The sequence below is a fragment of the Zingiber officinale genome, chromosome 4B, assembly GCF_018446385.1.
Source record: "Zingiber officinale cultivar Zhangliang chromosome 4B, Zo_v1.1, whole genome shotgun sequence".
In the NCBI taxonomy this organism is placed as follows: Eukaryota; Viridiplantae; Streptophyta; class Magnoliopsida; order Zingiberales; family Zingiberaceae; genus Zingiber; species Zingiber officinale.
Window position 1 is genome coordinate 76,977,125 of NC_055993.1, and position 22,165 is coordinate 76,999,289.

At 40.3% G+C, this 22,165-nt stretch overlaps 2 long non-coding RNA genes across 2 annotated transcripts; both read left to right on the forward strand.

Moving 5' to 3' along the window:
- The first annotated feature begins 863 nt into the window (after positions 1 to 863).
- Positions 864 to 1,439, forward strand: LOC121977623. The gene is made up of 3 exons (XR_006110975.1): positions 864 to 929; positions 1,151 to 1,243; positions 1,319 to 1,439. It is a non-coding gene; the product is annotated as an uncharacterized LOC121977623 (long non-coding RNA).
- Positions 1,440 to 2,784: 1,345 nt separating this feature from the next.
- LOC121977624 lies at positions 2,785 to 4,404 on the forward strand. Its single transcript, XR_006110976.1, has 3 exons — positions 2,785 to 2,831; positions 3,227 to 3,325; positions 4,312 to 4,404. It is a non-coding gene; the product is annotated as an uncharacterized LOC121977624 (long non-coding RNA).
- The last annotated feature ends 17,761 nt before the right edge of the window (positions 4,405 to 22,165 follow it).

Consider the following 22,165-nt stretch of genomic DNA (forward strand, 5'->3'; position numbering starts at 1 on the left):
ATGAAGGATACTTTAGATCTTCTAAAGAGGGTTTCTTTGTAACAAACAAGAAAAAATGATGTTTTCCACTTTTATGTCATCTGCATTAATATTTATTGTTTTTACTAGTATTATTTTTACTTGTTCATATGTGTTAATGTTATTATTTATATCACGTCTTCTTTTATTATATTGTCACTGCAGACTTTATATACCATTATCTCATCATTTATTTTCCTATATGCAGGGAAAAGAAAAATGCGTCCTAAAAAACAGCGAAAAATAGCAAAATATGATGAGCCACGTGTAGTTGAGGACACCGAACTATACCAAGATGCTGATGGGTTAGCAGCTGCAGAGCTACGAGGAGAGACTGAAATAGAAGAACCTCCTATTACTAGGCAGAAGAAGACTCGGGGGCCTACATCAATGTGCAGACTTATTGCTGCTGCAAGATGGGGAAAAAAGTCGACGATTGAATATGATGACATGGGACGACCTGTGTACAATGAAAATGGGACGGCACTACAATCTTTCATAGGCTCTGTTGTTAGATCCATGGTGCCTATTAACATAAAGTCATGGCCCACTGTTCCAGAGAACATGAAACAGAAAGTGTGGGAAGAAATATCGGTGAGTATAATCCAATAATACACTTCCTTATGAGATTGCTTATGTTTTTTTTTCATTGTGATTTTTTCAATATACAAACTGATAGCAATTACTGATGTGTGTTACAGAATGTCTTCGACTTAGCACCTCAAAGCGAGGCGGCAATGATGAGTTCAGCAGGCCAGAAATGGAGAGACTTCAAAAACAAACTCAACAGTAGGTTTGTCTGGCCATATAGAGATAATCCTGAAAAACTAAGGTCACCACCGTAGCAGTATCAGATCCCATCTGCAATTTGGAAAGCTTTTGTTGATGAGAGGCTACATCCATCTTGGGAGGTACTTGATGATATTATCATGTTATATTTAAATTATTATATGCACCAAGATTTAAAACATTTAGGGCATTTAATTAACAAAATGAAGTTCTGTACAGCAGGAATATATATAATAAGTTCATGTACAATAGGAATATATATAATAAGTTCATCATACTCCATCCTATTGTTTTTAAATTCTAGCCATTCTTCTAAAAATTTACTTCTTTTTACGTGACATAGGTCACTCATGAAAAACAAAAGGAATGGGCGAGCAATTGCAAGTATCATCACAAAATGTCTCGCAAGGGATACATTGGATTGGAGACTGAATTGGTAATCCATGGAACATTATATTATCCTTTTCATGTAGTACGTCATGTTTTAAATGATCATTTTTTGGAATTGTAGAGGCAGAGAAAAATATTCAGGGAGGATGAGGAAGTTGATAGGTCATTCCTTTGGCGTAAGGCCCGCGAAGACAAATCCGGAAACATCACAAATACAGAGACTGCTGAAGTTGCTGAAAAAATTATATTATTTTAGTTTTATTTCGAGTTCATTCATAATAAGTGAAAAAGTATCTTCATTGGATATTTAATGTTACCTCCATATTTTTAGGACGATTTGTTAGACAAAAAAAAGAGGGGAGAGTTCATATCTTCTGGAAGCAATGACGTATTAACTACTGCATTAGGGAGCCAAGAACCTTACGGAAGGGTTAGAGGTGTAGGGGGATTTGTGAAGCCCCAAGTCTACTTTAAAACTCCAAGGAAGAAGAGGGAGTTGGTGTCAAAGGCTTTGGTTGAAAACTTCAAAGAGCAAGCGGAGGAAACAAAGAGTTTGAAAGTTGACGTTGAAAAACTGAAGGCTCTTCTTGCTCGATTTATGCCAGAAACAAGTGATCGAGTTTCTGAACGTGTAGCATCTAACAAGTCATCGCACATGGCAGTTCAAATATTGGAAGATGATGTGGAAGTTTTTGAATGCGACAATTCATTCAATCAGGTTTTGTATTATATTTGGTACATTAAATTTGTTTCCTAGCTTCAGATATTAAAAGATAATATCTTATTGTTCAGGGGAAAAAATGTCATTTGGCTCTGAAGAATAAGGGGAATGTGGTGGCATATGACACGATAGTATCCGACGGAGGCCCAAATGTAATGCTGCACAATGCTCCACTTGGGGAAGGCAACTTAAAGGTGTCTGTTGATGTTGTTTTACAGGAGGAAGCAGAGCTTCCAATTCCACTTAAGTCGGGACCAACAGTAATGGTAGATGCTGTTGGAACTGTGGTTGGCTGGCCAAAAGAATTGGTGATATTTCCGACGACAAAGGTATTTTCAGTTCACTTTTCTGTTGCTATAGTTATATATTTTTCTACAATTATTTAAAATTACAGAAAAAGGAGAAACCTACACCACCATTTGCTATTTTGGAGGTTCCTGATGAGAAAAATAAATTCAAGGAAGTTGAAAGTGCTCTACCAATGCCATGCAAGTTTTTGTATTCTTTTGTTGTTAGACTGATGACTGAGGAGGAGACCATTCCTATCGAATTTGATGAAGCCATGTTTGGACGTAATGTGAGTACATCGTTGTTGAGAGAGGATGTCATGCGCTGTATGGAAATGAGAGAGATAGGGTCCAGGCAAATTTTGGTTTACATGGGGTAAGTTATGTCTTATATACAATTCTTCTCTTTGCATGAGTTCATGTCTTAAGTAACCATGTTTTTTATTACTTGAATGCAGTTACTTTTACAAGTACTTGAAGGAAACAAACAGGGTTGAGTATGTGTCGTTTGTGGATCCCAACAAAATACCAGCCGCTCAAGATGGCAGTACCTCTTCACAACCCATTGCTAATCAGTTGAAAGCATCAAACGGAGACAGCATATGCCTTATCCCATACAACACTGGGTATATTTTTAATCCCTGCTCAATTCCTAATACATAGTAGCTTAGCTATATATTGACAATCGTGCAGGAACCACTGGATCTTGACCGTTATAAACGAGGACAAAGATACAATTTTTTTGTTGGACTCAATGGGTAATAGGAACCGAGATAACGCTTGGAAAACTACAGTGTGCAAGTATGTTTTAGATTATGTAGATTATGAATAGATTGATTAGCAAATATGAAATGAAATAAGTTCTATTTTTATAATGTAATGGAGTGAGAACGTACCTTTATATGAGGGGTAATCCAAAACGACCAACTTTCAAACAGTTGACAGTATGTCTTATTGAAAACATGCATTCCTGGTTCTTATATATTTGGTTTTTCACTTTGCATTAACTTTGATTCATTAGGGTAATCTCAAACAACAAGGTTGTGTTGAATGTGGATATTGTGTCATGCGGTACATGAAGGAGATTGTTGAATGTGAGGATCTACAGTTGGAGAGGAAGGTGTGTGAATTTCTTCCATTTTGAACAGGAATGCACATACTGAATCAAATCGTTCACGCCCTGCTACTGCTTTCTTCTCATGCTTTGATATGGCTTCTTTCCTTCTTTTTTTTCCTCGCCCTTAGATGACACCCTGTTTATGGTTTTATACAAAACTGTGTTATGCATAGTTCTATTAGTAGCTGGGGGAAATTAGTAACTGATTTGGGCATGGTTACCTTATAGACCTAATAAACTATTAAATTTCTACTTGCCGATGATTGAGAATATAGAAGGCTGACAAGGAACAACTATAATAGTCTTGCTATTAGCACTAATGTTATAAAATGCTTTTAATTAATACTAGTCATTTGCTAATAACAATGACAAAACCTTTCTAAACACATGCTTAGTTTAAATCAAATCCAATAGAACCTTAGGCATCAAAATATAAACTGTATTATGAGTTGAAATTCAGATGCTTTAAAATGAGAGACAAGGGATCATAAGTCATACCTCGATATTGAACATTATTTATGACCAAGGTGGGTAGAATACTGACATCTCCACGAGAACCATGCCCAAGCTACCATAAGAAAATGTTCAGCATATCAGCTAGGCTACTTGAAAGATCCAGTTATCTGTCCACACCGTTAATTCAGTACTTTTGTGTTGTGTGATTATTGAGCAAGTCTCATTGTACAATTTTTTGCTTTTTTGTCATAGTGCATGTGAAATTGAGAATGCAATGCATTAATTTAACTCAGCATCTAATCACCATGTGATTGGAACTACTAAAACTTAAGGTTCAAAAAACTGTTGGATCATTTTTATTGCACATTTGATGAAATGTTATTGTTACTATAAGAGTGCATATAACAATACATATTTATTTGTCTTATCATGCTTTTGTTAATTTAATTCATGATTTTTTTGTCAACTTATTGTGTTTTGATTTAAAGTTTTCAGTTACAAAACATAACATGATGGTTCTTTCTAAATTGCAGTTTGCAGGTTGTGTGAAGAACCAGTACTATACGCAGACACAATATGATGAAGTGAGAATTGAATGGAGTGAATTTGTGTACTCGTATTTGAAGTGAATTGCAGGTTGTGTGAATGAACCAGTACATGTTTTTGGTTTTTTATGGCTTATTTTGATCATATTTAGGGAGATTTATTTTGTATAAACATATGCTGAAATCATGGCTTATTTTGATCAAGGCTTATGAAGTTACCTTTTGTGATGCTCAAAATTACTGAAGTCTAAAAATAATGAAGTAAAAAGAGAAAAAATACTTCACTTTATTCATAAAATCCGAAGTAAAATCTACTTATAACTTCGAAGCAATACAATTTGTTGCTGTAAAATAGTATCAACTACTTCGGTTATTACCAAAAATTCCGAAGTAGTATCTATCTATTACTTCGATCCAGAACGAAGCTAAATGTAATTTAATTGATAATTACTTCAGGAATTAACGATATATGATGAAGTAAAAGTAATCCATTACTTCATTTTTAACCGAAGTTAAAGTAGGTATATTACTTCACAACAAATACTAAACGATGAAGTCGAAAAGGATTTATTACTTCGGTGTTTTTAAAAACTGACGAAGTTATACGCACTTTTTACTTCGTAATATGTCCGAACCTGACACCCAATACGACTTCATTTTTTCTGGGCCTACGACTTCGGAGTTTATCCGAAGTAAAATGAATCTTTTTACTACACGCGTGTCTACTTCGGTAAAAATAGGTCTTTTACTTCAGGTAATCAACGAAGTAAAAAGTCATTTTTCACATAGTGACCCATGGACCAAGGCTTGGCCGGCCCTAGCTTGGTCCCCAATCTAGCATGGCCGACCCCTATAACATGTGTATGAAGGTGGGTATAGGTGGGTATAGTACTCTATAAATAAGAGGCTACGATAGGGACCGAGAGGAGGAATTGGTTTTGGTCTCCCGATAAAATTAAGCATCCCGTGTTCGCCCCGAACACACAACTTAATTTTATCAATAATAATTCATTCCACTAGAGAACTATTATTGAACTACCGCACCAATCCCAAATTACATTTTTGGGCTCCTTCTTATTATGAGTGTGTTAGTCTCCCTGTGTTTAAGATATCGAATGTCCACTAATTAAGTGAGTTACTGACAACTCATTTAATTAATATCTTAGTCCAAGAGTAGTACCACTCAACCTTATCGTCATATCGGACTAAGTCCACCTGCAGGGTTTAACATGACAATCCTTATGAGCTCCTCTTGGGGGCATTATCAACCTAGATCACTAGGACACCGTTTCCTTCTATAATTGACAACACACACTATAAGTGATATCATTTCCCAACTTATCGGGCTTATTGATTTATCTAACTAAATCTCACCCATTGATAAATTAAAGAAATAAATATCAAATATATGTGCTTGTTATTATATTAGGATTAAGAGCACACACTTCCATAATAACTGAGGTCTTTGTTCCTTTATAAAGTCAGTATAAAAGAAACTACCTCTAATGGTCCTACTCAATACACTCTTAGTGTACTAGTGTAATTATATAGTTAAGATAAACTAATTCCTAATTACACTACGACCTTCCAATGGTTTATTCCTTTCCATCTTGGTCGTGAGCTACTGTTTATAATTTATAAGGAATTGATAACATTATCTTCTGTATGTGACACCACATACTATGTTATCTACAATATAAATTAATTGAACAACTACAAACAAATGTAGATAATTTTGACCAAATGTGATTCTTTATTCAAAATAAATGTCTACAAAAGCTTAGGCTTTCAGTATACACTCTAACAATACTGATCATGTTTGCAATCTATTGTAGGGGTTCCAGGAAACCAGACAACTACATGAAGGGGAGATCACCGTCTACATGGGCGACGCTACGAAAGTAGCGGCTGTTGCAGTGGGAGATATTTATTTATCTTTTGATAGGAATAAAACTTTGATTTTGAGAAATTGTCTTTACGTACCATGTTTTAGAAAGAACTTGATTTTAGTTTCTAAATTATTTATGGATGGATATTCTGTTTCATTTGATGATAAAGTGGTTGTCAAGAAAAATAGGGTGGTTTGGTGTGATCAACAAGTTAAGTTAGGTCTTGCGTTGTTTAGAAGGAAGCGTGCGGTGGTTCCGAGGGTCGAGAAGCCGGAGCGGAAGACTTCTCGAGGAGCAAGAGACGTAGCTAGTGAGAAGGTTGGCACAGGGTGCGATCGAGGGATGAAGACTGCGGATGAGTACGCTGGCAGACGAGAAGGAAGCACGCGGCAATTCTGAGGTACGAGAAGCCAAAGCGGAAGACTGGTCGAGAAGGTCGGGAGTTGGGTTCGGGTGAGCCCTTTTCCTGATGGCAGAGATCACCCAAGCGAGCGAATCCGAAGTAGAAGACCCGGATCAAGCCGAACTGAACCAGAGCAGAGGTCTCGGACGAAAAAGTCAACTGTAGTTGATTTTATGGGTCCAGGCGCCCTGAACAGCCCGGGGCGCCCGAAATGCTTCCGGGTGCCTGGACCTAGACTTTTGACCAGATCAAGTTTTGACGTGATTTGAATGTTGGGTGATAAAGTTTTATCCCCTCCCAGGGCGTCCGGAACCCTTCGGGGCGCCCCGACCAAGGCTATAAATATAGCCTTGGTCCAGAAGCTTTTCAACAATCAAAACTCAAGCAATTCTTTCAACACTTGTGTATTTCGTCTGTAGTTTAGCTTCTTTTTGTGTGTTTCATTGTTGTAAGAAACTTCTCCGCCTGAAGGAAATAGTAGTGCGACTTCTTCCTTGGATTAACAACCTCTCCGGTTGTAACCAAGTAAATCCCGGTGTGCCTCGTCTGTTCTATTTAATTTACTACTCTTATTTTTTATACAAGTGTTATTCTGTTGAGAGTTCAAGAAGGATTGCATTTTGTTTTGAAGGCTATTCAACCCCCCTTCTAGCCGGCCCAGTGGTCCAACAAGTGGTATCAGAGCTAAGACGCCTCAGAAGGATTATTCACCGACTGAAGCAACAAAACGATGGTCGGAGCTAACGTCTATCCACCAGCATTCGAGGGGGAGTTTGCTTTTTGGAAGCAACAAATGGAGGTATATCTAAACACAGATTTTAGTATTTCATTAATTATGAAATTTGGTTATGAATCAATGAAGAATGCGAACGGAGAAGAAATCAAAAAATGCCTCTGGATCAAAAAGCAGCGTGATGATTTTACATCAAATGGTAAGGCTGAATTTCACCTTCTAAGTGTAATACCAGATGAAGATCTCGACAGAATTGGAGAATAGAAAAGTCCAAAAGAACTTTGGGAAAAGTTCTTGAAGATCTACAATGAAACAGCTAAAGCCGAACTCCATTCCAATGACACAGAAAGCTCATCCCAGATGAGCATTGATGAAGGGGGAGAATCTTCAAAAGAAAGCAATTCAACAGGGGGAGAATCAACGGCCGACAAGGTAAGTAAGATATGGTTTCCACCTCCTGACCAGTTGATTTATTCAATCAAAACGTTGCCACAAGATTTCTGCAAATTATAAAATATTTTACCGAAAGAATTTTACAAATTAGAAGCATTGGTGAAAGATTTTTTACCAATTATTTTATCGAAAGAATTTTGTGAAATAAAGCCTATAAAATTATTAACTAATAATGAGTTAAAAGAAACTCAAGCAAAAGATTGTCAGTTAAAGAATCTTGACAAACTAATAATAGAAAATAACATGATACAATTTTCTGCATAATTAATATTGTTTGCTTCAAATCTAAAAAATTATGATTTGAGAAATTATGATAGACTAAAATGGAAATTTAGATATCATAATGATATTAAAGAAATGACAATAACTTGAGAACTAATTTTGTTTAAAAAAAATTATTATTTTTTCCTAAGTTAAAAGTTTTTTCTGAAATTAGAAATTTCTGTTTAAAATTTCTTACTTAGAAAAATTTTCAAAAAATATTTTTGCAAAGTTGCCTAAGTCAGGATTTTTTTTTTGAAAATTCTTTTACTTATAGTTTTACTTAGAAAATTTTCTTAAAATTTTACTTAGAAATTTTTTACTTAGAGACTATTTATGTGAAAATTATTGTAAAATTTTTAAAGGTCTCAAAATTTTCTAAGCTTTTACCCTTATATTTTTTTCTTGGATCCCCAATTTTTTATGTGATCAAAGGGGGAGAATGAAAAGTATAAGTGTAGGGGGAGGTAGACCTAATTTTTAATTTTTCTATCTTTTTACACTTAATTACGAATTTAGTTAGTTTATTTTTATGTCTATTTTTACCCTATCTTAACTTGGATTGATCACATCAAAAAGGGGGATGTTGTTGGAACCCCAAGGTTGTTTTGGTGTGATCAACAAGTTAAGTTAGGTCCTGCGTTATTTTAACCTAGTGTCTAAGTGTGCAGGAGCTTAGGAGCACAGGTATTCGAGCGGAAGATGCAGCTAGTGAGAAGGACAACATGCGGTGCGTCCGAGGGACGATGCGCTACGGAAGAGTACACCAGCGAACGAGAAGGAAGCGTGCGGTGATTCCGAGGGATGAGAAGCCGGAGCGGAAGACTGCTCGAGGAGCAAGAAACGCAGCTAGTGAGAAGGTCGGCATAGGGTACGACCGAGGGACTAAGACTATGGATGAGTACGCTGGTGGACGAGAAGGAAGCACGCGGCGATTCCGAGGGACGAGAAGCCAGAGCGGAAGCCTGCTCGAGAAGGCCGGGAGTTGGGTTCGGGTGAGCCCTTTTCCGGATGGCAGAGATTACCCAAGCGAGCGGATCCGGAGTAGAAGACCTGGACCGAGCTGAACTGAACTGGAGCAGAGATTCCAGATGAAAAAGTCAACCGTAATTAACTTTATGGGTCCGGGCGCCCGGAACCATTCTGGGCGTCCGAAACAGCCCGGGGCACCCGAAATGCTTCCGGGCGCCCGGACCTAGACTTTTGACCAGATCAAGTTTTGACGCAATTTGAACGTTGGGTGATAAAGTTTTATCCCCCTCAAGATGCCCAGAACCCTTCAGGGCGCCCCGACCAAGGTATAAATATAGCCTTGGTCTAGAAGCTTTTCAACAATCAGAACTCAAGCAATTCTTCCAACACTTGTGTACTATGTTTGTAGTTTAGCTTCTTTTTGTGCGCTTCATTGTTGTAAGGGGCTTCTCCGCCTGAAGGAGATAGTAGTGCGACTTCTTCCTTGGATTAACAACCTCCCCGGTTGTAACCAAGTAAATCCCGGTGTGCCTCGTCTGTTCTATTTAATTTACTGCTGTTATTTTTTATACAAGTGTTATTCTGTTGAGAGTTCGGGAAGGGTTGCGTTTTATTTTGTAGGTTATTCAACCCCCCTTCTAGCCGGTCCAGCGATCCAACAATCTGTTTTGGTGCGTTGGTTGACAATTTATATACTCTTAATCCAATAACTCTCACGATGCAACAAATAGAAATTAATAACACATCTTCTAATTCTAATAAGAGAAAGCAACATTTTAAAATGAACCAAACATATCTTTGACATCTAAGGTTGGGTCATATTAACTTGAGTAGGATTCAAAGGTTAATAGCCGATGGACCTTTGGGTTCATTGGTGGTGGAAAACTTTCCAACCTGCGAGTCTTGCTTGGAAGGGAAAATGACCAAGAGACCTTTTAAGGCAAAGGGGTATAGAGCCAAAGAAGTGTTGGAATTGGTTCATTCTGATTTGTGTGGGCCTATGACTATCCAGGCAAGAGGTGGTTTCAAATATTTTATCTCTTTTATAGATGATTATTCGAGATATGGGTACATTTACTTGATACGTCGCAAGTCTTAGTGCTTTGATAAGTTCAAAGAGTACAAAGCTGATGTGGAGAAACGTCATGGTAAAAGTATCAAGGCACTACAGTTTGATCGTGGTGGAGAGTACCTCTTAGGAGAGTTTAGGAGTTACTTATCAGAGGTCGAGATTCAATCCCAATTGTCTGCACCTAGTACACCCCAATAGAATGGTGTGGCAGAACGAAAGAATAGGACTCTTATAGAAATAGTTAGATCAATGATGAGTTATTCAGAATTACTAAATTCATTTTGGAGATATGCACTAGAAACGACGGCGTACATTCTGAACTTGGTACCTTCTAAGTCAGTACCCTCTACTCCCACATAATTATGGAATGGTCGTAAGTCTAGTCTAAAACACATTCAGGTTTGGGGTAGTTCAGTACATGTGTTGAAGGGAGACACTGATAAGTTAGAATCACGTACAAAAGTTCTCTTGTTTGTGGGTTATCCTAGGGGAACGAAAGGTGGTTTGTTTTATAGTCCTAAAGATCATAAGGTCATTGTTAGCACCAATGTCTGATTTTTAGAAGAGGACTATGTAATAAACCACAAGCCCATGAGTAAAATTGTTCTTGAGGAAATAAGAGAGGACACTTCTACTTTAGTACCAACGGTACAAGATGAGATACCACAAGTAACTGCAACACATGTCACAAATGATGCACAATTACAGGTAGTGCCTCGTCGTAGTGGGAGGGTTGTTAGACAACCTGATAGATTCATGTTTTTGGGAGAGTCTTCAGACTTGATCCCTAGTGAACATGAAGTTGATCCCTGGACATATGATGAAACACTCCAAGATAAAGATGCAGCATCTTGGCAAAGTGTAATGAACTTTGAAATAGAATCTATGCATTCTAATTAGGTATGGGAGCTTGTAGAACCACCAAATGGTGTAAAAGTCATTGGATGTAAATGGGTCTACAAAAGGAAAAGAGGAACAGATGGGAAGGTAGAAACCTTTAAAGCAAGGCTTGTTGCGAAGGGGTATACTCAGAAAGAGGGAATTGATTATGAGGAAACTTTTTCACCGGTAGTCATGCTTAAGTCTATCTGGATTCTTTTATCTATTGTTGCTCATATGGATTATAAGGTTTGGCAAATGAATGTCATGACAACTTTCCTTAACGGAAGTCTTGAAGAAAATATCTATATGAAGCAACCAGAGGGATTCATTGTGAAGGGCAAAGAGCATCTTGTATATAAGCTCAATCGGTCCATTTATGGGCTGAAGAAAGCATCGAGATCTTGGAACATCTAGTTTGATGAAGTGATCCTGTCTTATGGATTGAAACATCTTGGAACGTCTTGTGTATACAATAAAAGTGACAGAAACGTGGTGATATTTTTTATACTATACGTAGATGACATTTTGCTCATTGGCAACAATGTCAAAGTATTGTCAGACGTAAGAGTATGGTTGTCCAAGCAGTTTGATATGAAGGACTTAGGAGAATTTGGACATATTCTTGGGATCAAAGTAATAAGGAATCGCAAAAAAAGGATGTTGTGTTTATCCCAAGCTTCATACATCGATACTATCCTAGCTCGTTTTAGCATACAAAACTCCAAGAAAGGTTTTCTACCTTTTTGGCATAGAGTACCTTTATCTAAAGAGATGTGTCCTAAGACACCAAAGGAGATAGAGGAGATGAAGGCAGTTCCTTATGCTTCAGTTGTAGGAAGTCTAATGTATACGATGCTATGTACGAGACCGGACATCTATTTTATCGTGGTCATGGTTAGTAGATATCAAAGTAACCTAGGACAGGGAAATTAGACTGCGGTAAAGCATATATTAAAGTACCTGAAAAGGACTAGAGATTATATGTTGTTTACCAGACAAATGATTTGCTCCCTGTGGGTTACACGGATTTTGACTTCCAATCAGATAGGGACAATAGTAAATCAACCTCGAGATATGTGTTTACTTTTGAAGGTGGAGCCATATCATGGAGGAGTGTTAAGTAGAAATGTGTTTCAGACTCCACAATGGAAGCTGAGTATGTGGCAGCCTCTGAGGCAGCCAAAGAAGCTGTATGGCTCAAAAACTTCTTGATGGACTTAGATGTGATTCCTGGTTTGCCCAAAGTTATCAAAATTTATTGTGATAACAGTGGTGCAGTAGCAAACTCGAAGGAACCACAAACCCATAAGACAAGTAAACACATTGAGCGCAAGTACCACCTGATACGAAATATCGTAAAACGAGGAGAAGTTGTCGCCAAAATTACATCAGCAGATAACCTGGCAGATCCTTTCACTAAAGCCCTTCAGACGAGAGATTTTGATAGGCATGTTGAGAGGATGGGAATCAGATGTATGGCAGCATTTATGGCAGCATAGTCTTTTAGTATAAGTGGGAGATTGTTGGGATGTATACTATAAGCCTAGATTTTGTGTGAACATTTATTTTGAAATGAGAATCACTTTGGTCAAATGTTTGCATTTTATATTTATATATGTTAATGCAGTTGTCTATTTAATTTATATTATAGATAACATGGTGTGTGATGTCACACAAAAGATCATGTTATCGGTTCCTTATAAATTATAAATAGAAACTCACAACCAAGATGGATTGGGACAAACCATTGGAATGATTGTAGTGTAATTTGGTATTAGTCTTTCTTGACTATAAAATTACACTAGTACACTATGTGTGTATTGAGTAGGACTGTTTGAGGTTGTTCAATTTATACTGACTACATAAAAGAACAGAACCTCTGTTATTATGGATGTGCGCCCTCTTAATCCTTATATAATAACAAGCACGTATACTTAGTATTTATTTCTTTAACTTATCAATGGATGAGATTTATTCGTTAAATCAATAGGCTCGATGAGTTGGGAGATGATACTATTTATATGGTGTGTTGTTGATTATAGAAGAAATCTGTGTCCTAATTATTTAGGCTGATGATGTCCCCTTGAGGAGCTCATAAGGATTATCATGTAAACCCTGCAGGTGGACTTAGTCGGGCATGATAATAAAGTTGAGTGGTACTACTCTTGGAATTAGATGTTAATTAATTGAGTTGTCAGTAACTCATTTAATTAACGGATATACAATATCTTAAACACAGGGAGATTAACGCACTCATGATAAGAAAGAGTCCATATTGTAATATGGGATTGGTGTGATAGTTCAATAATAACCCTTTAGTAGTATGAGTTATTATTGATGGACTTGAGTGGGGTGTTCGGGCCGAACACAGAAAGCCCAAACCCATCAGGAGGCCTAAACCAATTCCTCCTCTAGGTCCCTGTTGTAGCCTCTATATAAAGCCTCGCATCCACCTCAACAAAATATAGTTAAAAAAAAAGAGATTTTTTCTAAACTGAATTCTGTTATTTTTCTTTCTTTGTAATTGACGACAAGGGTTATAAAAAGGTGAGGTGGTGCACCCTAAACATATGTTTTCCACAACTCTCTTGTTTAGGGCCAGTGGCACAAGGTTCTCCTTCTCCACCTTAGAACCAGCGGCACAATTCTCTTCCTTCTCCACCCTAGGGCCGGCAGCATTCTTCCATCTATTGCTTGTGGTCGACAGATTGGAGGAGAGGAAGAAGAGGAGAAGGCGTCCATCTTAGAAACCTCCTTTTGGTGGGCGGCGATTTGGAAACAAAGAAGAGAAGAAGGGTGGTTTTGTCTTGGTAGATCGTCGTCCACATGACGTCCAAGAAGAGGAGAGGACTACAGCAAAAGATCAAGAGGTCTTTGGCTATAAAGGAAAGGTACAACTAGTTCTTTAATTCCGTTGCATAATTAGTTTAGTTTTCTTTGTATGGATCCTAAATACCAATACAAGAGGCCAGTGATCTTGTGTTTCAATCAAGGTGTGCTTTGATCCGTCAAGAACTTGCTTGATTGATCAAACACATCTCTGATCGAACATGTGGGTTGCTAGGAGAAGTTCTGTACTTGTACAATTTTTGTACAAGGGAAATTTAAACAGAACGGAACTCCAGTGCCAACACTTTCTCTACCTAACTTCACTCACTAGGACTTTTCCACACCAAGTGTTTGGTCAACATTGTCCAACTTAAATTTTCTGCTTCTGTCAATCTCTCGTTGGACTTGCCCTTCCCTAAGGCCTCTAGTTAGGACTTCCCAGTCAAGTATACAGTCAACCTTGTCCTACTTGATTCTTCTGGTTAACCTTTAATTATCAATATCCCATATGGACAATTCAACCTGCAATCTCTATAAATTGTCAAATATTAAAACTCAAACATCAAAACTCAAACTTGAGCCAACTCAAGTTTAGTCAACCTAGTCAACCTTGACCCAAGAGAAATTGCATAAATAATCTCTTCCTTTTTTATGTTTGACAATACGTTTAAGTTAGGCTAATCCCATAGCCTCAACTTCTTCTTCATACCAAAGAATGAATGAGGATTTCCTTCATTCTCCCCCTTTCCAAGAGGGTGACCTCCCCCTTTGGGTAATGAAGGTTTTCTAACTTAAACCCTACATTTTTTCCCTTTAGCACACATCAAAAATTCTCCCTCTAAAAAGTTATCCTCGTGTTGTTCACAACCTCACTTGTTGTTCATAATGTTACAATGAAGGTCTCATACCCTTCATTGTCTCCAAATGCTCATCATAGAACATACACAACAAGGAAGGTTTACAACTTTTCATCGTTTCGTTAAAAATAAATTCATGTCTTTAAGGAGTAACTTCCCCTCAAAACATGCTCTAACCTTCTGTCATTACACCAACAATTATTTGAAATTCCTAAACCTTTAGGAAACTCAAAATTTGAAGTTTTGAGGTTTAAGAATCAATATTGAATGCAAACTTCTACCTAAACTCTAGCGTAGTCTTCTTTAACCAATTCATTCTTGTTTTCATTAAGAAAACTACTTTGACACGTTCATAAATAAGTTTCATAGGGTTAGGGATGGTTAATAATATGACTAAAAGTTGCTTAATGGACTAAAATCAGACTATTACAGTAAAAATTAGCTTTTCCAATCGATTGAAGTTTGGACTCAATCGATTAAAGTCTTTCAATCGATCAACTGATCGATTCAGCAAGACTCTGTTTGTAGAAAACCACTTGAATCGATCAACCGATCGATCAAGTCGTGGGTCAATCGATCAACAGATCGATTCTGGGAGCTTTTACTTGAAGAAAACCCAGTTCAATCGATCGGCTGATCGATTGAACTCCCCCAATAGATCGACCGATTAATTGAGTTTTTAATTTTTCTAAAATTAACTTTTAGCCGAATTTTAGAAATGCTTAAATAATTCTACGATTTTGTAAAATTCTTAAAATTTTCTGTAGCCATTATTTATGTCATATACTATCATAGAAAAATAGTTTTCTAAGAAAATACATCGGTAAAGTAGATAAAAATCCCTAATCACAATCACAACTTTGCATGCAGTCCCCAATTAAAAAAAACTTTATTTCCACTCTCAGCATACAAAGTATTACTTGTTTCAACTCCCTCATACAAATATTGTTACTTAAATTGCCCCTCAACTTTTTAGGTATAAAAAGTCTAAAAATGAATATGCAGGGAGTTAAATTCAACACTTTAATCCAGTACTTTATACTAGAATCGAGTATATTTTCTATCAAAATTAACCCTCATATTTTTTTGGTATAAATAGTTTAAAAATGAATATAATTTATATCAAATTCAGCACATTAAACTAGAATTGAATATATTTTCTATTAAATTGAGCACGATTTTTTTCTTCTTAATATAATTCCTCATAAATTCAGCACCATTTACCATTTAAAAAAAATCTAGTATATTTTTCATCAGTATCATTTAAAGAAACTCTAGTATATTTTTTATCCAATTGAGGTGAAAAAAGAATCATACTCAATTTGATAGAAAATATACTAGATTCTAATTTAATGTACTGAATCTAAAAAAAATATACTGATTTTTAGACTTTTATACAGAAAAGTATCCTGGGCAATTAGGTAAATATATTTGATTAGAGAGTGGAAACAAAGATTTTTATGGATGGGAACTGCATGCAAAGATGAATTTATGATTAGGGACTGCATGCAAATTTACCCAAAATACATCCTATTTTCAAAGATTGACACAAACTTAGAAACTTTTGAAAATTTCAATATTTTTCTCTAGTTTGTATATAACTATATAATAGTGATTCCTATCAAAAGATAGTGTTCATTAAGATTTTTCAAAAGTATTTTTAAATAATTTTCAAAACTAATTTCCAACCATATTCCTTGGACTAAATGCACATGACTTGTACACTAGTTTTTTCAATGATTAGATAATGGATAATCTATATGTTTTGATGAAAATTGAAAAAGATGCACCGAATCAACATCTTGAGTTTTGTTCATCCTCCTAATATCTCACTTATATCTAATGTGTATTAAAATACATACAAGTCAACTTATGGTCTTTGTAAGATGTAAATATTAGTTTTCCCTAATCTAAGAGTCTATGCATATCTATCTAGGCATTTAAATTGTGATCATTCACCTAGAATGTCATTTGTTAACTAATATCATTGTCCTTTATTACAAGAATTTAAAATAATGCATGATGATTTATGGCATATATCAAAATGAATAATTTTTAAAAGAAAATATACTATAGCTATATGACATATGTATGACATAACATGTGATATTTTTCATATGGATATGAATACAAAATATCATGTCATGGCATATGATGGGCAAATAATCATAACAATTTAGCATAAATAATATACATAAATTATCCATCTAAGTATCCTTAATTAATTTCTAAACCAAAAATAATCACAAGTTGCCCTTTTCCTCCTAAGAAAATGCCAGAAATCCAACTTGGCATTTCTTTGAGTTATATTCTAATTGTGCCTGATCCTGTCCGAATCGATGAATCAACAGATGCTGGGCACGTGACGCTCTCCTAGTTGCTGACGTAGATCTCCAGCCAATCGTATGGAGCTCCGGTGACCCTGCAAAGAAGTCGGGCCGGGAAGGGGTTCCCGGCGACGACCCTCCGACGCTCAAGTCAGGCAAGTGGGCAACAAAGAAGTGGCTCTGAAAATGCCAGAATGCATACCTTCGGCGAAGTGTGAGGCTCCTTATATAGAGCTGGGAAGGTGCTTACGCACACATACCGAGGCGAATACGTGTCCTCAGCCCATACCTCCGTAAGGGCTTGTCGGAAAAGCTTGCCTGACACCATACTGCTACAGTCCGCGTACATCTCTGATGGGACAGCGGAACCCTCTGTCATAAGATCTTGCGTATGGCTTGCTCGTCGAACATACCCGCTGTCAGAAGATGTTCCCTTGTCCTTTTCTTCTTTTACTCCATGCCGAGAGTCCGGTCGGTCGGCCGTTCCCTTGCCTCCGGCCGGTCGTCTGTGCTAGTCCGCTCGGGAGATTCCCGGTCGTGTGCTCGGTGGACTGTTCGCAGTGTTGCTATTTTATGTCTTCGGCCGATCGGGCTACCCGCTCGGCCATACGACTCTGCTCAACATGAGCATCGGAATCCCAACTCCCGCCAGGGTATCTTTGCTTCCGCTCGGAACATTCGTCCGGTCACCTCTATTTTTATCCGCTCGGCTAAGCCTCTGGTTGACCTTTTACCTTTTAACCTCCACCTGGTGTTGACTCTGGGGCCCCCCTCCTTACTGCCGGATCAATTTCCTCCCCTTCAAGTCTAGTCGAAGGAGGCGATTAGTCCGACTGACTGGACCATCAGTTGAGCCGAGGGGCATCTTGAAACTACCATCCGCCCGGTAGAAAGGGGGCAACTAAAACGCCAGTCAACGCCACCATCCCTCAGATCTCCTCGGAAGTTGCACCAATCTCCGTCATTAAGGCCAAGCACGCGCTCTGCGCCTCGATAAGGCGCTTATTAAATGCTCCCCCATGGCGGAATGCCACGTGGCATTACTGACGTCAGCGTACGGCGACGGCGTCGAAGGCGACGAGACCGAGGCGGTTCGAAATCAAGGGCCCGATGCACGCTCCGATTCTCGCGACCTGGATCCAACGGCTGAGGCCGCTCGGGCTTCACCCTATAAAATCTCCGCTTTCTCTCTTCTTCACCGCATTTGCGTCTGCGCGAGTTCAACCGCTGCCTCTGGTGTTTCGGTGCTCCGGCGATCCTGTCGCTGCTTCTTCCGGCGATTCCATGTTCTTCTTCAACCTATATTCTTCTCAGTAAGGCCCTTTTTCTTTTCTATCTCTGGTTTTCTTTGCATTCCTTTCCCAAGTTTTTCGTACTCAGGATACTGTTCCGTTGCCATCTTCTATCTTTTATCCTTTTTCATCTTTTTTGGTTTCGTCCGCTCGGACAATGGCTAGCTATTCTCAGCCACAAGACGAAGCCCTCGGCCCATGGTATACTACCATGGAGTCGCGCTTCGATCGGCGCGACGCCAACATTTTGATAAATAGTTTTGACATCCCTTCTGATCTCGAAATCATCTTACCCACTGCCTCTGCTCGACCACACAAATCGCCGCGCGGAGCATTCTGTGTTTTTCGCGACCAGTTCACTGCCGGTCTGCGACTTCCGATCCATCCCTTCATCATTGACGTCTGCAATTTTTTCGGCGTTCCGCTCGGGAGCCTAGTTCCCAACTCTTCCCGCCTTCTATGCAGTGTAGTCGTCCTATTTAAAATCCATAACATTCCCCTCCGACCGGAGGTCTTCTATTACTTCTATTACCCTAAACAGTCCGAGCCGGGCACTTACATGTTCCAGGCTCGGCCCGGCTTGGTTTTCTTCAATAAACTTTCTTCTTCCAATAAGCATTGGAAAGAATTTTACTTTTACATTGGCCTTCCCGAGCGGGCTCCCTTCCGAACCAAATGGCAGGTCAGAAATCCTCTCTCCCCAGAACTCAAAAGATTCAAGACCCGGCCGAATTATCTTCATGCCGCCAACATGCTCGCCGGCCTACGGGTTGACATCAACAAGTTCCTTCCGGAAGGGGTTATGTACATATTCGGCCTGAGTCCGATCAGAACCCCCCTCCCGAGTGGCTTTGGTAAGAATTTTACTTTGTGCATTCGTTTTAATTGCTAACTGATTTTCTCTGTTTTCCTTTGCAACAAACATTGTCATGGAGTCGGTGATGGTCGGCATTCTGAAGAGGAAGGCGGCGGCGCTCGAGGCCGCGACGGCTAAAGAAATGGAGACGCTTGGCATTCAACCGGTCGGCTCCAACGAGGGAGAGAGCCAGACACATGCTGGGGAGTCGGCCGCTCAGGCTTCCCACCCGGAGTCAGCGGCTGGTACAACTGCTAGTCAAGAGCCTTCCGCTCGGGAGGAAGGCTCGGCTCAAGAAGAAGGACACCCCCCCCCCCCCCCCCGACCAAAGCGGCGCCGCACGGAGACACCCCTCTGTTCGTCTACATCGGCGGTCCATCCTCCCGAGCGGACCACGGAAGATTCGCGAGGCAAAGCCCCAGCAGTCGAGGCAATATCGTCCGATCGGACCCCCCTCTCACTTGGACGCGCCGGCGGATCCTCTTGAGGCAATTCCTATCAGTGTCCTTCCGCCCGCTCCCCGTCAAGTCCAGTGTTCAACCATTTTATCTCAATTTTCGGCGCCGGCCTCTGATCCTCTTCCATCCTCCGCTCGGGCGATCCCCGGTCATGGCCGCACGGTTAGGGTCACCCTGCATCTCCCCACTTTGGAGCTTTTACCCGAGTCCGAGCGGCCCACTGCGCCTGAGCACACCATCACCTTGAAGGGGCCCCTAGCTGAGATGTGGGCCGACGCCCGGGCGCGCGTCGCGATGATCCCCCTCCGCAATTTGGCCAACAGCCACATGCAAGAGGCCACGGGGGTAAGTCCGTTTTCTTCCAAGTTTTTTATGCATTCTTTCCGATCGGCCACTAACAACTTCTCTTTTCTTTCTTTTCTTTTTTGTCAGAGATGGGTGGAGGAGATCGCTGTCTCCAATCGCCTGGCGATGGTGGACGAAGAATTAAGACAACTGAAGACTGTAGGCGGTCCGCCCGGCTCTCATGGCCCTTCGTACGCCAATCTGCAGAAGGAGCTGAAGAAAGCCCAAGACTTGTTGGCGGCCGAGCAGAAGAAGACGGTCGATCAGGCCCACACTTTGGCTGAGCTCGAGCGCGTGAATAAATCTCTGGATCGCAAGATAAGCCTAGCGACCGAGCAGAAGAACACGGCTATCTCCGACTTAGAGAAGAAAAATGTAGAGGCTCGGGGGCTGGAGCAGCGAGTAAAGGAGCTGACGGAGCAACTGGCCAATGAGAAGGTTGCCCGAACGGATGAGGTGGCAAAGCTCGAGGCGGCTATACAAGAACACAAGGCAGCCGCCGATGCTTCCCGGGCGGCCTTTAAGGAATACCAGGAGGCCGAACCAGGCCGGGTCGCTGCACTGAGACAAAATTACATCCGTTCGGCCAAATTTTCGGAGAAGGTCTGCGAGCGGATGTACCTGGCCTTCGAGCATGCCATGAATGCTACAACAGACTACTTGAAGTCCAAGGGGCAACTTCCCGAGTCCTCCGTCATCCCGGCTAAGGATCAGACGGCACTTCTCAACAACATCCCAACGACTCTTTATGATTATATAGAGTAGGAGTTTATATGTAATTCGGCCGCTCGGCCAGAGACTATCCTTTTTTTGTAATCTGGTCGCTCGGCTTTAGTTTCTTTAATATAATATCCTTTTTCTAGTTAATATGTGTGTTGTCCGCTCGCCTCTTATCACACCCTTCTTGCGTTCGAAAGGGATTTTTACGAAGTATTTTGCGTAACTTTTCCGCTCGGCTGAATATGTCCTGCTTCGACAGAAGAGGTTGTCTGCTGGATGTTGATGAATTGCCTTTGGGTACTGGGCCGAACGGAATGTACAGGCGGTCGAACGATATTGAGGGCGAGTACCTTTGGGTACTTGTCTATAATTCTTTATTGCCTTCTTCCGGCCGGAGGGTTTATAGACGTCGGTTCGTCTCTCGATATTTAACGTCGGAGCTCGATGGTCTTCCGGCCGGAGGGTTTATAGACACCGGTTCGTCTCTCGATATTTAACGTCGGAGCTCGACGGTCTTCCAGTCGGAGGGTTTATAGACGCCGGTTCGTCTCTCGATTTTTAACGTCAGAGCTCGACGGTCTTCCGTCCGGAGGGTTTATAGACGCCGGTTCGTCTCTCGATTTTTAACGTCGGAGCTCGACGGTCTTCCGGCCAGAGGGTTTATAGACGCCGGTTTGTCTCTCGATTTTTAACGTCAGAGCTCGACGATCTTCCGGCCGGAGGGTTTATAGACGCCGGTTCGTCTCTCGATTTTTAACGTCGGAGCTCGACTGTCTTCCGACCGGAGGGTTTATAGACGTGTCTGCTCGATTTTAACGTCGAGCTCGGCGGTCTTCGGCGGAGGGTTTATAGGCGGTTCATCTCTCGATTTTAACGTCGGAGCTCGACGGTCTTCCGACCGGAGGGTTTATAGACGCCGTTCGTCTCTCGATTTTTAACATCTGAGCTCGACGGTCTTCCCGGAGGGCGCCGGTTCGTCTCTCGATTTTTAACATCGGAGCTCGACGGTCTTCCGGCCGGAGGGTTTATAGACGCCGGTTCGTCTCTCGATTTTTAACGTCGGAGCTCGACGGTCTTCCGGTCGGAGGGTTTATAGACGCCGGTTCGTCTCTCGATTTTTAACGTCGGAGCTCGACGGTCTTCTGGCCGGAGGGTTTATAGACACCGGTTCATCTCTCAATTTTTAACATCGGAGCTCAACGGTCTTCCGGTCGGAGGGTTTATAGACGCCGGTTCGTCTCTCGATATTTCTTCCGGCCTAATTTTAACACTGTCGTTCGGCGAAGCTATTTGCCATCCTTTATCATTTTGCTTCTTGCATTACAAGAACATAGGCTACCAAAACATATGTAAAATTACATCAGCGCATCTCTCACCCAGCTCGATACGGCTGGAGATGATTCGCGCTCCATGGTCGATCTAGCCGCCGTCCGTCTTCATCCTCCAAATAATAAGCACCCGAGCGGAGCTTTTTGATGATTTTGAAGGGGCCC